The following is a 16194-nucleotide window of genomic DNA, read 5'->3' as shown; positions in this document are numbered from 1 at the left end:
ATAATGTTTACAACAGCAAAGTCAATATATAAACTCAATATCTCACTGGAAACAAATCTAAAATGTCAATAAAATAATTGTATCCAATTACTGTGAAGAAAGCAGGTAAGACTGTCATCAAGGGGCTGTGTTTGATGTCAATCAAACTGCGCACATGTGGGTCAAGTGCAGGTGGACTGGTCACTATCTTTGCTTTCTACATAGCGCCGGGGAAAATTGCGATGTTAATTACTTAATTTAGATAGACGTCATAAAAAAAAATTAACTATAGGTCAACTATAGACCTTTGCATGGGCCCCCCCTGGGCTTTGGGCCTGGGGTCATCTGTACCCTTTGACCCCCCTGATGGCAGGCCTGGATATCATTATGAAAATCAACATTTCCTGGGGTTCTGACGGGGCAAACGAATGTCGGTGGGACTTCAGCAGGATGTGGAACATTCCCTAGCTCTTTCTGCAGTCATTTTAAGACCCCGTTTATAGCTGGTAATAAGATGCATTTTAGATGATCCAATTGCAAAGGTCAGCACTTTCTTTGTCTTAATGTCGTTTTTGCAGTTTATTACCGTTAGTAACACACTGATATAGTGATTAGTGTATGTTCATAAGAAATCATACACGCTAAGAAAACACGACCCAGCGATAAGAAAAGTCCCAACACCACAACGAAAGAATGATTGGATGTACGCCGCAACAACAGCTGTGTTTACTTGACAACAGAATAACGCCCATATTTCTCGCTAAGCATCACGGAACATAGCAAAAAGTTGGATAAGACATGCTAAAAAGGTACTGTCACTTTAAGGATTCAAATTGCTTCAAATTGTTTCCAGTTCAGGGAACATCAATGAGAATCTCTCGGTTTCTTTAGCGCATCCATGCTGTGTGAGATTAAAATGACTATTTCTTTTTACTTTTACTTATATGACTGTAAAGAACAGAAAGGATATTAAGACATATTATTCAATGAAAGTAGAGTTTGCCTCATCTTTGATGGACACACATTACACAGAAGAAACAATCCATTTTAATCTCAAGCACTTTTCATCAAATCAAGGTTTTCTAGGCATTCCAGTGCTTACATTTCTAAATGCTAAATTCAAGCACTTTAAGGAGCTTGTGTGAACCCTGTAAACAGTGTAGAAAAAAAGCGCAGTAGTGGTAAAATCAAGCGATAGAGGGATTATGATGCTTGAGAAGTTATTTAATGTATGATCACATGGACCTAAAACAATATTGCAAATTTCAAAATATCGAGTTATGCCACCATATGGTTAGTCATTTTTATGGGAAATTCTTCGAAATTCGATATACCATCCCATCCCTAAAGATGAAACTAAAGGGGGATACTTGTTAGTGTTTAATGTTTTGTTATGTTGAGATTTAGAAGAGTTTCTGTTATGTTGGAATTTAGGGGGTTACCATTATTGAGAATAGTGGAGCTTACTATAGCAAACTATTTGGACAGGTAGATGTCACATATGAATTTGACTGTTCACTTTTTTGAGCAAATGTTGTGCTAACCATAGCACAGTTTTTAAACTACAATATTGCTTCCCACCTGCATGATTTTAGCATGCTACAGTAACATTAAATTTATTTATTACATAATTAAATAAAATAGATTTATTTGAGTAACAATAACATGTCTAATTTTGTTAGGTTTACCCAATTCAAATAGGTTCGTTCTACACACATTTTTTGTGTTGATATTACTGTGACAGGGTGGAGGGCAGGACTGGGTCGTGTTGCTACACACCACGCCCCTAATCAGGGTAATCAAGCCTCAGAAAGGGATAAAGGCCGACTGGAGACTGCAGTGGGACAGTGAGAGAGATTTACAGGCAGCTGTCTGACACCTTTGTGTGTTTGTCTTTTTGTTTAAGTTCCTTATTAAAATATTATTTATATTGTCAAGCCGGTTCTCGCCTCCTCCTTTTCTTTAATCCTTTTACACTGGTGCCGAAATCCGGGGAGGAGGAGGGATGTGCCGTAGTAGAGTCCTCGCCACTACCATCCACCCCAATGGAGCAGCCGCAGCCATCCACTTGAGGACGGAGGAGCCTGGCCGCCTGAGAGCGGACGAATGGCCACCTGAGAGCGGACGAACGGCCGCCGACCGCGAAGGGAGAAGGGGCTCCTAACCGACCACCAGTGGGAGAACCGCTGCCAGGGGAGGAGGAGACCCCTATCAGCCGCCGAATCGCTATATGGGGTATGAAACTGCGAGCGGGGTGGGGCTCCTGGCCGACCACCTGGAGAGGGAGACCCTTTCTGTTTCCCGAGAATGCGGGGCTGGAAGACTGCATCCGATCCGTCCGGGGATGCTCGGCTGTCGTCTGTTGGAGGTTTGAAGAGTGGGCGAGGACCAGCTATGACGTATCGGAGAACCGGCAAGTAAGTGTTTTGCTCTCTCTCTCTCTCTCTCTCTCTCTCTCTCTCTCTCTCTCTCTCTCTCTACCACTGCTACTGTTGGCCTTTCCCTCTCTTTTTTTAAATGTTTTTGTTATTTTGGCAAGATCGCTGTTACTGCGTGTAGGTGCTAAATTATTTTTTTTTCCCTCCCCTTGTCCCCTCCCTCATCCAGGACGACGGGATGACCTGCCGGCAGACGGGGCGTTAGGCACACCCCTCCCCAGGGAAAGGGCGGGGGGTTGTACATCATGCCGGGGGCTCCCGGAAATGAGTTTCAAACTCATTTCAAACATGTGGAACCACTGTCCACGACTGAATCAATCAAGAGCTATTGTGTTGAGTGTAATAAATGTATTACATATGTGTTTTGAAATGTATCTGTGTTAATTGGAGCTCTCCTCTTTAGTGCACAGAGCTTAATAAGGAGCGGATGTGAATTAGTTCGGGCTAGCTGTGCGCAGTGGGGCACTGCTGGGGAACCACTGTTCTCGAGTCCTGACTTCACAAGACTGCAAGACAAGAACAAATCCGACCTGTCGAGTGCACACACACACACACACCAAGGCAACCTTGTGTGTGACGCGCAGTCAAACGCATGCACAAGCCTTTCCAGTGCCAGCAGAGCTGTTGTGAAAGTTGTGTTTGCATGCTGGAGCTGTCATTATCTTCATAAGGGCAGGAGGAAGACATTTGCATTCAAATTGGACTCTAATTGCCCTGCAAAGTCAGGGACATTTTATAATCTTATTTCTGCAAATGGCACATACTGTCCACACTCCCCCAGACTTTTCTCTCTGTTTCTCCTATTTTCCACTTTTATTTCTTAGGCCATGTTCAGAATGGAATACTAGCATACTGCTTACTACATATTGTGCTGTACGCACTGAATACAGCCTGGTATTTAAATTATTTATTTACATTACATTTAATTTATTTGTATTTACATTTAAATGTATCTTTTAAATAGGCTAAAGGAGTGTGTTCAATAGTGCATTACCATATTAGTTTTGCTGTGGTATCCAAATTGGTATCGAGAACCTTGAAATGTCACCGGTATCGGTACCAACTACAACATATTTAGTATCAAGACAAGCCTAATGCAGTAAATTTAAATCTCAAAATAAAGTAGTGTTCCATTTATAACATCCATAGACTATGTCCACACTAATACGATCAGTTGAAAACGCATTGACTTTGCTACGTTTACACCTCCCATCCGCATTTGAATGGCATCAGTGTCTCTCCCTGAGGTGTGCTGAAACAGATGGTGCACACAAAAAGTCCTCCCCCAGCGACAGACAGTAGACAGGAGGGGCCTGTAGACCAGCTCTGCTGTATCCACTTCTACAGTTATCATTAGACGAGGCTCATGCCACCTGCCTCCCCTCTTTTCCAGTTCAGCTCATCTGCATCCCATCAGACTAATTTGGCATTGGTCGCCCTGCACCTGATAGCACTCAAAGAGTATCCACTATAACCATTGATCTCTCTTTTCTGTCTACACACACACACAAACACATACAAACTCTTCTCTGGCTCCTATATTTGCTTGGTTGCTTTCCTAATATTGTTGAGGAAATCTAATCCTGCTCCAATAATCTCCTCAAGGCCCACGGCCCGACCAATCTATGCCAACATGACCATCACACAACAGTATTGCATTGCATAAATACAGCATGGTATTTGCCCCTCTCGACAGTAACAGCAGAACATGTGTTGCTGTATACTGACAGGATATTGATTTCGCCTGGCAAATTACAGCTTTAGTCTGTACATTCTGAAACACCAGCAATGGCCCAGAAACACACTTCCAAGGCTGAAAACACAGCTGTGTGTTCGGAAAACATTAGAGGAATCAGCACGGGATGCGTAATGGGAACATACAGTACATATTACATATTATACTATTCTTACTATTCCTGCAGTATATACAATTGTTAGTTTTGTAACAGTGATACAATTATATTTGTAACAAAATGTGCTCCTTTAAAAATATAAAATCACTGGTATATAATTTGTAGATACTTGGGTCTCAAAGAATCACATTACTATAAACATATTTTTCTAAATGATTTGTATGTGGCTTGTACGTGTTGCAGCAGTTTCTGTGTGAAATAAACACTAGAGGTGCCATAACAATTACTTTTATTCACTTTTACACAAATCATGAGTAAAATGGCAGATTATTAGTTCATAAATACTAACTTTTTCCCTGTTCTTCACACAGTTTTATGTATAAAATAGAACATGTATTGTAATGCGATACAGTTTAACGTTTGCATTACATTACCAGCTACATTTACAAGCTTACAGGTCCTTCTCAAAAAATTAGCATATTGTGATAAAGGTCATTATTTTCCATAATGTAATGATAAAAATTAAACTTTCATATATTTTAGATTCATTGCACACCAACTGAAATATTTCAGGTCTTTTATTGTTTTAATACTGATGATTTTGGCATACAGCTCATGAAAACCCAAAAGTCCTATCTCAAAAAATTAGCATATTTCATCCGACCAATAAAAGAAGTGTTTTTAATACCCCCAAAAAAGTCAACCTTCAAATAATTATGTTCAGTTATGCACTCAATACTTGGTCGGGAATCCTTTTGCAGAAATGACTGCTTCAATGCGGCGTGGCGTGGAGGCAATCAGCCTGTGGCACTGCTGAGGTGTTATGGAGGCCCAGGATGCTTCGATAGCGGCCTTAAGCTCATCCAGAGTGTTGGGTCTTATGCCTCTCAACTTTCTCTTCACAATATCCCACAGATTCTCTATGGGGTTCAGGTCAGGAGAGTTGGCAGGCCAATTGAGCACAGTAATACCATGGTCAGTAAACCATTTACCAGTGGTTTTGGCACTGTGAGCAGGTGCCAGGTCGTGCTGAAAAATGAAATCTTCCTCTCCATAAAGCTTTTCAGCAGATGGACGCATGAAGTGCTCCAAAATCTCCTGATAGCTAGCTGCATTGACCCTGCCCTTGATAAAACACAGTGGACCAACACCAGCAGCTGACATGGCACCCCAGACCATCACTGACTGTGGGTACTTGACACTGGACTTCAGGCATTTTGGCATTTCCTTCTCCCCAGTCTTCCTCCAGACTCTGGCACCTTGATTTCCGAATGACATGCAAAATTTGCTTTCATCCGAAAAAGTACTTTGGACCACTGAGCAACAGTCCAGTGCTGCTTCTCTGTAGCCCAGGTCAGGCGCTTCTGCTGCTGTTTCTGGTTCAAAAGTGGCTTGACCTGGGGAATGCGGGGATGTTTCTACTCCAGACTCAGTCCACTGCTTCCGCGAGGTCCCCAAGGTCTGGAATCGGTCCTTCTCCACAATCTTCCTCAGGGTCCGGTCACCTCTTCTCGTTGTGCAGCGTTTTTGCCACACTTTTTCCTTCCCACAGACTTCCCACTGAGGTGCCTTGATACAGCACTCTGGGAACAGCCTATTTGTTAAGAAATTTCTTTCTGTGTCTTACCCTCTTGCTTGAGGGTGTCAATGATGGCCTTCTGGACAGCAGTCAGGTCGGCAGTCTTACCCATGATTGCGGTTTTGAGTAATGAAACAGGCTGGGAGTTTTAAAAGCCTCAGGAATCTTTTGCAGGTGTTTAGAGTTAATTAGTTGATTCAGATGATTAGGTTAATAGCTCGTTTAGAGACCCTTTTCATGATATGCTAATTTTTTGAGATAGGAATTTTGGGTTTTCATGAGCTGTATGCCAAAATCATCAGTATTAAAACAATAAAAGACCTGAAATATTTCAGTTGGTGTGCAATGAATCTAAAATATCTGAAAGTTTAATTTTTATCATTACATTATGGAAAATAATGACCTTTATCACAATATGCTAATTTTTTGAGAAGGACCTGTATATGAATTATCAGGATGAAGTTGTACGGTAGTTCTACTGATAGAGCTTTGCAGAAAGACATTTTTGTTTTTATTTTTAAATATAAAACTCGATAGCGCATTAACCTTAAAATTCTCATCTGTTCTGGAGAACATTTAAGTTGCTTTTAGTGGCACACAGTGGACATTTCACCTCTGAACTGTCGCTTTTTATTTAAAAGGTCATAAAACTCTACAACACATTTCTTGAGATGTTAAAAGGTATATATGTCTTGCACACAAGGGAAGATAATGTTAGCATTCGTTCTTTTTATTTCAAGAGGAAAAGGGTTAATTTAGGGATATTTCTGGCTATTTTGGTCTTCTGGGTTTGAAATGAACATTGAGTCAACGTCACATGGCGTGATGTACCGGGTTTAGCTTTCCATTTAATTACAGCAAATCTACGTCACAGGTGTTCTCTGTATTATTCATGAGAAAGCGTGGCCTTTACCCTTTGACATGTGAGTCATTGCCATGCACGTGACCAGTGCTTCAAATTCTCAAGCGGCATCAGTCAGCATCTCTGCACAGAAAAAGTTATCTATGGGGTCCTACGCCAATTTTTTCTTAATAAGCTGAGGTTATTGCTGCTTGAAGGACAACAGCGGGCAGTCATATTTATCAGCACGCTTGGTTGTGACTGGTTAACGTTGTGTCTAGATGGTAAAAGGTCCAGCAGTTTATGAAGTCTTTCCTTTCTTAAGTTATTTTATTGAGTTTACTTGCATGCAGACATATAAATTGTAGTGTACTATAGGTTTGGTTTGAATAATTATATTTTGTGTCTTTTCTATAATCTCCTAATTATTGTATCGTTGTACTGCACCCAAAGCCACTGAGCTCATCGTGAGCCACGTGGCAAAAATAGGCTCAACGCCGAAACTATCCACTCACTGCCACATCTGGGATGCTTCAGGGATGCATCACCTCACCATGCAGTGGGAACATTGTAATCTGTTAATATGGGCGCACAAACAAAAATGCGCCACTCATGCCCCGCTCACTGAGGATGTGTGAAACCGGCGTAAGTGTGTTAACCAATCTAAGCACTTATATTTGTAAATTATCGTCTTGGAATAAGATAAAAAAAAGTGTATCGAAGTGTAAAAACATTAACATATTTTTGATACAAAGTACATGGCTTGGCAATTATTTTAGTATTAAATTACAGATATAAATTACCAGTGTGAGTAATGCATTGTGAGCTTACAAAAGTAAGAATTTGTGCATTCTTTTATGAGCAATTGTGAGAATCTTTGATGCTGTTAACTGCATTATTAAATAAATCTGACTGGATCAGACAGTTTTTGGGTTCACTCCCTCTTCTCCCCTCACTGCTGATCACTCCCACTTTGTGTGCATCTTTTAAAAATGTGGTGAGAGCTCAACTGTGCTGAAACGGCTGGGGTGTTGTGATGCTTTAATGAACCACGTAATGTCATTTTGCAACGTTTTGCCAAACTAATTTAATTTTCATATTGCACAAGCACACTTTTCAAGTAAAACATAAAAAAAAGAAGTTTGCTAGATTTAAAAAAATACAAAAACTATAGAAATTTTTACATATGCTCGTAGTCAATGTGATGAAATACAACTGTGGTTACTGTTCTAGGACACTGTGTGAATGTGAGGGGAACTGACTTCATACTGTACATCCACTAATTACCTGGATACCAGTTGATTAAAAGCAATTGGTCATGTTTGCGGATACCACTTATTTTGATATTTGGTATCTAATGCAATGATATTCAGAACATTTTAAGTGTGACTTAGGTGCCCAAAAACCTTTTAGAGCCACGCTAGTATACTGTATGTGCACTTATGCAAAATGTCTGTATGCGTAGAATATTAATTTGCTATTTCTAAAGTGTAGTAGGCAGTTTACTGGACAGTATTCAGTAAATAAAAAGCAAGTATTTGATTTCCAAACAAAGCTTGTTTTGTCTTTGCATTAGCAAAATGGCCAACAAATGGGTGTCTTTGGATGTATCCATTTATTCCAGCATACAAGAAGCATATGATGATTGTAATGAAAGTTGTCTCTAAAAGTCTACAATTGCCCTTGGATCTTCGAGCTGTGCTGTTATTCTGCCACTAATTGAGCTTAAAAATGCAGTGTTGCACTGTGGGACCTGGAGTAATCATAAATATTATGGAAAGTAATAATTTTTTTTAGGGAAAAACAGCAGTACTTAAAAACTTAAACTTAACTCTGATAACCTTCAGATTTCTCTGCCGGTATATATTTTCAGGGCTTAAACAGATAATCACATTCTACATGTTTTACACTCTTATAGTGTTTTTCAATGGAGTTTCATCAGCAAGTGTAAGATCCAAGGATGTAACTCATTAAAATTCAATTCAACTCAAATTAATATATATAATAAATCATGAACCAAACATATTTTAACAAGTATGCAAGAGCCAACAGCAATGTCTAATAACAGCTTGTGCCAAGATAGAGTTGGAATTTTTAGGGAGAAAGTGGTGCAGTATATAATGTGGCTGATTAAATAAAAAAACTAAAACAAAACTGGTATGTGCATGTAACTATAGAAAGCAATTAATAAAAGTGTGATGGCAGGGACCTATTTGACCAAACTGGGAACAGCTGGGTGTGGAATATGGCAGACACTGTTAACATTGGACAGGAATCTCATCTTAAAATTATGAGAATGAAAATGAAAATTCCGGGATCCCAAAGTTTTTGTATTTGTATATCATCAATTTGTAGGAAAATTTGAATGATATTTGAGAGCTATGGCAAAGTGAATATGATTTTCAGTGAATAACTAAAATTCAGTCTGTTCCTCTCACAAAGCAATCGTATGGCTTTGGAATACTTTGAACATTGCAGACAATTTGTATGGACTACCTTTTTGGATCTGTTATAGTGCTTTTATGTCGGTTTTGGAATCGTCACCATTCACTTTCATAATATGGGCAAGAGTAGCTTGGACATTCTACAAAATATCTCCTTTTGTGTTCCACAGATGTAAAAAACTCCAAAAAGCCCACAATGATTCATGAACTGGGGTCAAATTGCATTTTAATGCATGATATTAAATTGAGATGCCTCTCTATATTAAACACAGTCACAATCTTTTCATTTTAATATTCTAGGAAAAACGATTTCCTGTGCCGACACAAATACCCCATGTAAAGCTGGGTCTGTGCCCCTAGTTTGAACAAAAACAGAACTGGAGATCTATAATGTGAACATATGAAAACTCCTGTAATAGAAAAGAACAAGAGCATGTGCAGACTTCACAATCAGAATGAGTGTGTGTGTGTCAGCTACAGAACTGGGGCAGAGTTTTACACAAAACACAACACTTTGTGTCACTCCTACTGTCTTATGCTTCCTCTGGTCTCTGAGCCTATTCATCATTTTTAATGGTGTCTCTCTCTGCCTCCTTTCTGTGTGTGTGTGTGTGTGTGTGTGTGTGTGTGTGTGTGTGTGTGTGTGTGTGTGTGTGTGTGTGTGTGAGCGTGTATTTATCACTTTGTGGGGACCAAATGTCCCCATAAGGATAGTAAAACCCGAAATTTTTGACCTTGTGGGGACATTTTGTTGGTCCCCATGAGGAAAACAGCTTATAAATCATACTAAATTATGTTTTTTGAAAATGTAAAAATGCAGAATGTTTTCTGTGAGGGTTAGGTTTAGGTTTAGGGGTAGGGTTAGGGTTAGGGGATAGAATATAAAGTTTGTACAGTATAAAAACCATTATGTCTATGGAAAGTCCCCATAAAACATGGAAACACAACATGTGTGTGTGTGTGTGTGTGTGTGTGTGTGTGTGTGTGTGTGTGTGTGTGTGTGTGTGTGTGTGTGTGTGTGTGTGTTTACTGTCCTGTGGCTTAATGACAAAGTGGATTTTTCATGCCGATTTCCGACACACAAAATCCCACCTTTAAACTCTGGGTCATCTCCAGAGAGCAACTGGAGCCTAGACCAATCAATCCCTGTTTACACTCCATGAACGCACAAGAGAGCGACAAGAAAACACACACACAAACTTGAGTTGAACTTGCACCTTCACACAGATTTGCATTTTGGTCATGATCACAACACGAAGATATACACATAAAAAAAAAAAATAGGAACTGCTAACTGAACAGTGGACGAAGAAGTAAAACAAACACACAAGGAGAGATTGACAAAGAAACAGAGTGATTGCAACTAAACTCAATATTAGCTTTGTTTTGGGTGGTAACACTTTACAATAAGGTTCCATTTGTTAACATTAGATAACAACATTTATTAACATTAACTAACAATGAACAATACTTTTACAGCATTAATTAATCTTAGTTAATGTTCATTTCTACATATAGTAATACAATTTTAGAATCAAAAGTATATGTTAACATTAGTTAATGCACTATGAACTAACATTAACTAACAATGAACAATTGTATTTTTATTATCTAACATTAACATAGATTAATAAATGCTGTAAAAAATAAATGGCTCATTGTTAGTTCATGATACCTAATGCATTAACTAATGTTAATGATTGGAACCTTATTGAAAGTGTTCACTGTTTGGGCTTTATTGATACTGGTGTAGAAAGAGAGCAACAGAGAGGGGAGCATAATAATAGTGAGAAAATCGAGAGTTAGCTCTCATTTCAAATGAGTCACTTTTAGTCAGGGCTACAACTCATCATTGGCTATTAAAAAGTTAATAACAGGAAACTTCCAGGTTTAGATATAGATATTACAAAATATAGATTTAGATATTTTAAGGAATGATTCACCCAGAAATGAAAATGTTGCCTTCATTTATTACCCCCTCATGTTGTTCCATACCTGTATGACTTTATTTCATGTGTGCAATTACTCTAAAGCAGGGGTCTTCAAAAAATTTCACACCAAGGACCAGCAGCATATTGTATAAAATTGAGTGTTACATTTTATGCCTATAAAAACGTGTATGGAAGGCTACCATATTATTGTATGAACATCATTTATGGTGTTTATATTGCAAAGCTATTGAAATAATAATAAAATAATGTACAGCAGGGTCTGCATCATTTTCTGGCATTTTACATTTTCCTTGTTAATCCCTGTTCCATACCCCCTCCTTAATTAAAAGAAAAAGACAGATAGATAGACAGACAGACAGATAGACACAGACAGACAGACACATTTCCTCAAGCAACCCTCCACTGCAGCACTGCTGAACCTGATGTTTGTCGCGCTTTGAGTGGCTCGTGATTAGCGTGGTAGCGCAAATGGTTTGTCTAGGCTTTGTGCTTCTGCTGACTAGCACAGTTTTGTCACACTTTAATAATGTTAAGCGTTCCAATCAGTACTTTATACAACAGGATGCGCAAATATGAGCAAGGATTGAAAAGAAAGAGGACGATTTGGCATGCAGGTGCGTTTGATTAAAATGAGGGCTGTCAATCAATAACAAATTTTAATCAAATTAATTACACGATGTCCTGATTAATTAATCGCGATTTAATCACATAAACAAATACTTGCTGAGAAAGCCCTTCATATAACAATAATTCAATATATAATGATGAAATAATTATACATAGTTATCTTTAAATATTAAAAATTATATATATATATATATATATATATATATATATATATATATATATATATATATATATATATTCAGATAATTAAAATGCATTACATTCTTGTGGCAGAACAGTTAATCATTTATAAGACAATACAAAAAGTGGCTTTACAATATAATGTATTGTTTATTACATAATATTGAACATAAGTCAATCATTGGCATACAGTTCACAGCAATCCATTTCACAAGTGAATTTGTTTATTATATAGATTTATTATGAGGGCTTGTTTAAGAGTCTGTCAGTTTCAACAAGCGTCAGACATGCTTGTGTAGCGTCTTGGGTGCGTTGCATCATAAACATAAAATGTTTAGGTCTCTGTGTCAAGTTAAATATAATTTAATACTTAGAACACATCTTGAGATCCCTTAGTTCGAATTTGCTCTCCATCAAATCTTTTGAATGCAAGAACATAAAGAATGTCTGTTTTGTGTTGTCTGCTGGATGGTTGTTTTCTTCACTGTATAAACTGTGCGTTGCCACACAGCTGAAATTTAAATTACTGCCCTCTGGAGTAAACAGGTGGTACTACAAGCTTGAATTTCTCAGGAATCTTTCTTATTACAATCTGGGGCATTGCGATTAATTGCGTTTTTTTAACGCATTATTTTTTATTAAATTAATCGCACTGAATTAACGCGTTAAATCGACAGCCCTAATTAAAATACATACTTCTCTCTCGCGCTATCGCTCGCATGTGAGCGATAATTACGAATGCCTTTAAGTATACAAACTAGAATTTGCGGACCCCCTGCTGAATACCCTTGCTCTAAAGTTTTACTTCTGCTAAGCTATATTATACCACAAATGTGTTCAGCTGGCTGGGAGTGTGTCAAATATCACAGTGTTTCACGTTCAGCATGGACAGACAAATAGAAACATAAAACATTCCAATATTTAATGTGTGAAAACTAGCCTACTTCTCTCCATTTTGAAAAATCCACATCATTTCCTCAACACCAGATAATTTCACCCCTGATAAAGTTAGTCAAATTTTAGTGTACTTGTTAACCAAGTCAACAAATGTGTTGGTGAAGATCATGTTTGAGATTAAATATGAGACATAAAAATCATGGTATGTTTCACTTGTGAGCAGAACTTTTTTATTAGGTGACATTTCCAAGCAGAATATTCTAAAAATATACAAATATTCTTTAATTGAATGCCTTTAGGATACATCAAATGTTAGCTATTAAATTAGCCTAAGTAAGACAAAGAGGTCAGCCTTTTTAATTCAAAAACATTTCTACCATAGAATTCTATTAAAAACAATACAGAATTTTAGACGTAGTGGAAATGACACATTGGTGGGATTCATGTACATACAGCATTGGACATTGTAAGTAAACAAATGTATAACATTATTGTAAAAACTAATTTATCAAGACTTTACTTTATAGAACTCCACAGTGCTAAATGTGCTTGACTATATGTGATTTGGATCAGGCATGTAAACATCATATATTATGTGTCTGATTTTGCTGTATGAACAAAGCCTAAGACACTATAAGGGCTAATCTGCCACAACTAATGAATCAGTGTGTTTCATAACTCTGGGACTAAATGTGGAAGAGAAGAGTTATTAATCTGCTCAACACAGACAGATGGGTCCTGCTCTCTCCAAACACACAAGCACATACACACCCGTCTGCATCTGTACGCCTGTACTTTCACAATATCTACGGAATTCAATTAAGAACTTCTCCACTGTTTATTAAGAATGTTCTTTAGTTATGCAGGTGGGTACATTATATCATTAGCTCAAAGGAAAATGTGTGTGTGTGTGTGTGTGTTCCTGTAAACATATTGAAGCTTTCATAATTAAAACTCATCCCCTGTTTGTCATCTAAGTCTCCCAGCAGCAGTCATGGTGATCTTCTGTTTATTGGATTTTGGTTGGATTAATGAGCGTTAACTTTATATGTCTTCGTTTGAGACTCTGATCTGACAGTCTAACAGAAGGTGGGCAGGTGGCAGCGAGGAGTTGACCTTTGACTTTAATTTATAAACATGACATTATCCAGTCAGGGACGGGTGATCAGCAAACTCTATTACAGCTAATGTGACAGAGCACACAGCGTAACCTCGTAAGATTCACATATCTGCCTTTAAACCTTCATAAAACTTTGCCCCATTCACTTCCATTGGAAGTGCCTCATTGTAATCTTGATTTGCTTTTCTTAAAGAAAGGGAGAGACGAGTCTAAATAAAGTTTTGCGGTAATCAACATTGTCTCGCACATGCTGTCAATTGAGCCTAACTGGTACTGAAGCTGAACTATTCCTTTAAGTGTCAAAATAGAGTTATTTGTGGGGCCATTGTAAATAGGTAGATAAATATGCGCAAACACATCACACACATAATACAGGTCCTTCTCAAAAAATTAGCATATTGTGATAAAGGTCATTATTTTCCATAATGTAATGATAAAAATTAAACTTTCATATATTTTAGATTCATTGCACACCAACTGAAATATTTCAGGTCTTTTATTGTTTTAATACTGATGATTTTGGCATACAGCTCATGAAAACCCAAAAGTCCTATCTCAAAAAATTAGCATATTTCATCCGACCAATAAAAGAAGTGTTTTTAATACCCCCAAAAAAGTCAACCTTCAAATAATTATGTTCAGTTATGCACTCAATACTTGGTCGGGAATCCTTTTGCAGAAATGACTGCTTCAATGCGGCGTGGCGTGGAGGCAATCAGCCTGTGGCACTGCTGAGGTGTTATGGAGGCCCAGGATGCTTCGATAGCGGCCTTAAGCTCATCCAGAGTGTTGGGTCTTGCGTCTCTCAACTTTCTCTTCACAATATCCCACAGATTCTCTATGGGGTTCAGGTCAGGAGAGTTGGCAGGCCAATTGAGCACAGTAATACCATGGTCAGTAAACCATTTACCAGTGGTTTTGGCACTGTGAGCAGGTGCCAGGTCGTGCTGAAAAATGAAATCTTCCTCTCCATAAAGCTTTTCAGCAGATGGAAGCATGAAGTGCTCCAAAATCTCCTGATAGCTAGCTGCATTGACCCTGCCCTTGATAAAACACAGTGGACCAACACCAGCAGCTGACATGGCACCCCAGACCATCACTGACTGTGGGTACTTGACACTGGACTTCAGGCATTTTGGCATTTCCTTCTCCCCAGTCTTCCTCCAGACTCTGGCACCTTGATTTTCCGAATGACATGCAAAATTTGCTTTCATCCGCAAAAAAGTACTTTGGACCACTGAGCAACAGTCCAGTGCTGCTTCTCTGTAGCCCAGGTCAGGCGCTTCTGCTGCTGTTTCTGGTTCAAAAGTGGCTTGACCTGGGGAATGCGGGGATGTTTCTACTCCAGACTCAGTCCAATGCTTCACGTAGGTCCCCAAGGTCTGGAATCGGTCCTTCTCCACAATCTTCCTCAGGGTCCGGTCACCTCTTCTCGTTGTGCAGCGTTTTTTGCCACACTTTTTCCTTCCCACAGACTTCCCACTGAGGTGCCTTGATACAGCACTCTGGGAACAGCCTATTTGTTCAGAAATTTCTTTCGGTGTCTTACCCTCTTGCTTGAGGGTGTCAATGATGGCCTTCTGGACAGAAGTCAGGTCGGCAGTCTTACCCATGATTGCGGTTTTGAGTAATGAAACAGGCTGGGAGTTTTTAAAAGCCTCAGGAATCTTTTGCAGGTGTTTAGAGTTAATTAGTTGATTCAGATGATTAGGTTAATAGCTCGTTTAGAGACCCTTTTCATGATATGCTAATTTTTTGAGATAGGAATTTTGGGTTTTCATGAGCTGTATGCCAAAATCATCAGTATTAAAACAATAAAAGACCTGAAATATTTCAGTTGGTGTGCAATGAATCTAAAATATCTGAAAGTTTAATTTTTATCATTACATTATGGAAAATAATGACCTTTATCACAATATGCTAATTTTTTGAGAAGGACCTGTACATCTCTGGGTTTGCCAGCGCAAGTGAACGTCATACAATTAACTTTGTGTGAAAGGAGAGACATTAATCAGAGCCACAATGAATAATGAATATTCTAAAATTAAACACATTAAACATTTACAATTAAGGTTGTTAACCATTTCCAGGGTTAACTGGTGTTTCGTTCAACCCAAATGCATGGCAAGTAACTTTTTGGGAAAGGGTATCTGTTTACTTTAGATTTTCTTTAAATAGCTAGTGAGATGGAAGATGCCACTGCCTTTTTGTGACGTGACAACAATAAATATATATGCAAACAATTTTAAAAATAACTGAACTTTTCTCATATATTCCAGATGGC

The sequence above is a fragment of the Xyrauchen texanus genome, chromosome 9 (assembly GCF_025860055.1).
Source record: "Xyrauchen texanus isolate HMW12.3.18 chromosome 9, RBS_HiC_50CHRs, whole genome shotgun sequence".
Taxonomy (NCBI): Eukaryota; Metazoa; Chordata; class Actinopteri; order Cypriniformes; family Catostomidae; genus Xyrauchen; species Xyrauchen texanus.
Note: the sequence above shows the minus strand (reverse complement) of the source record.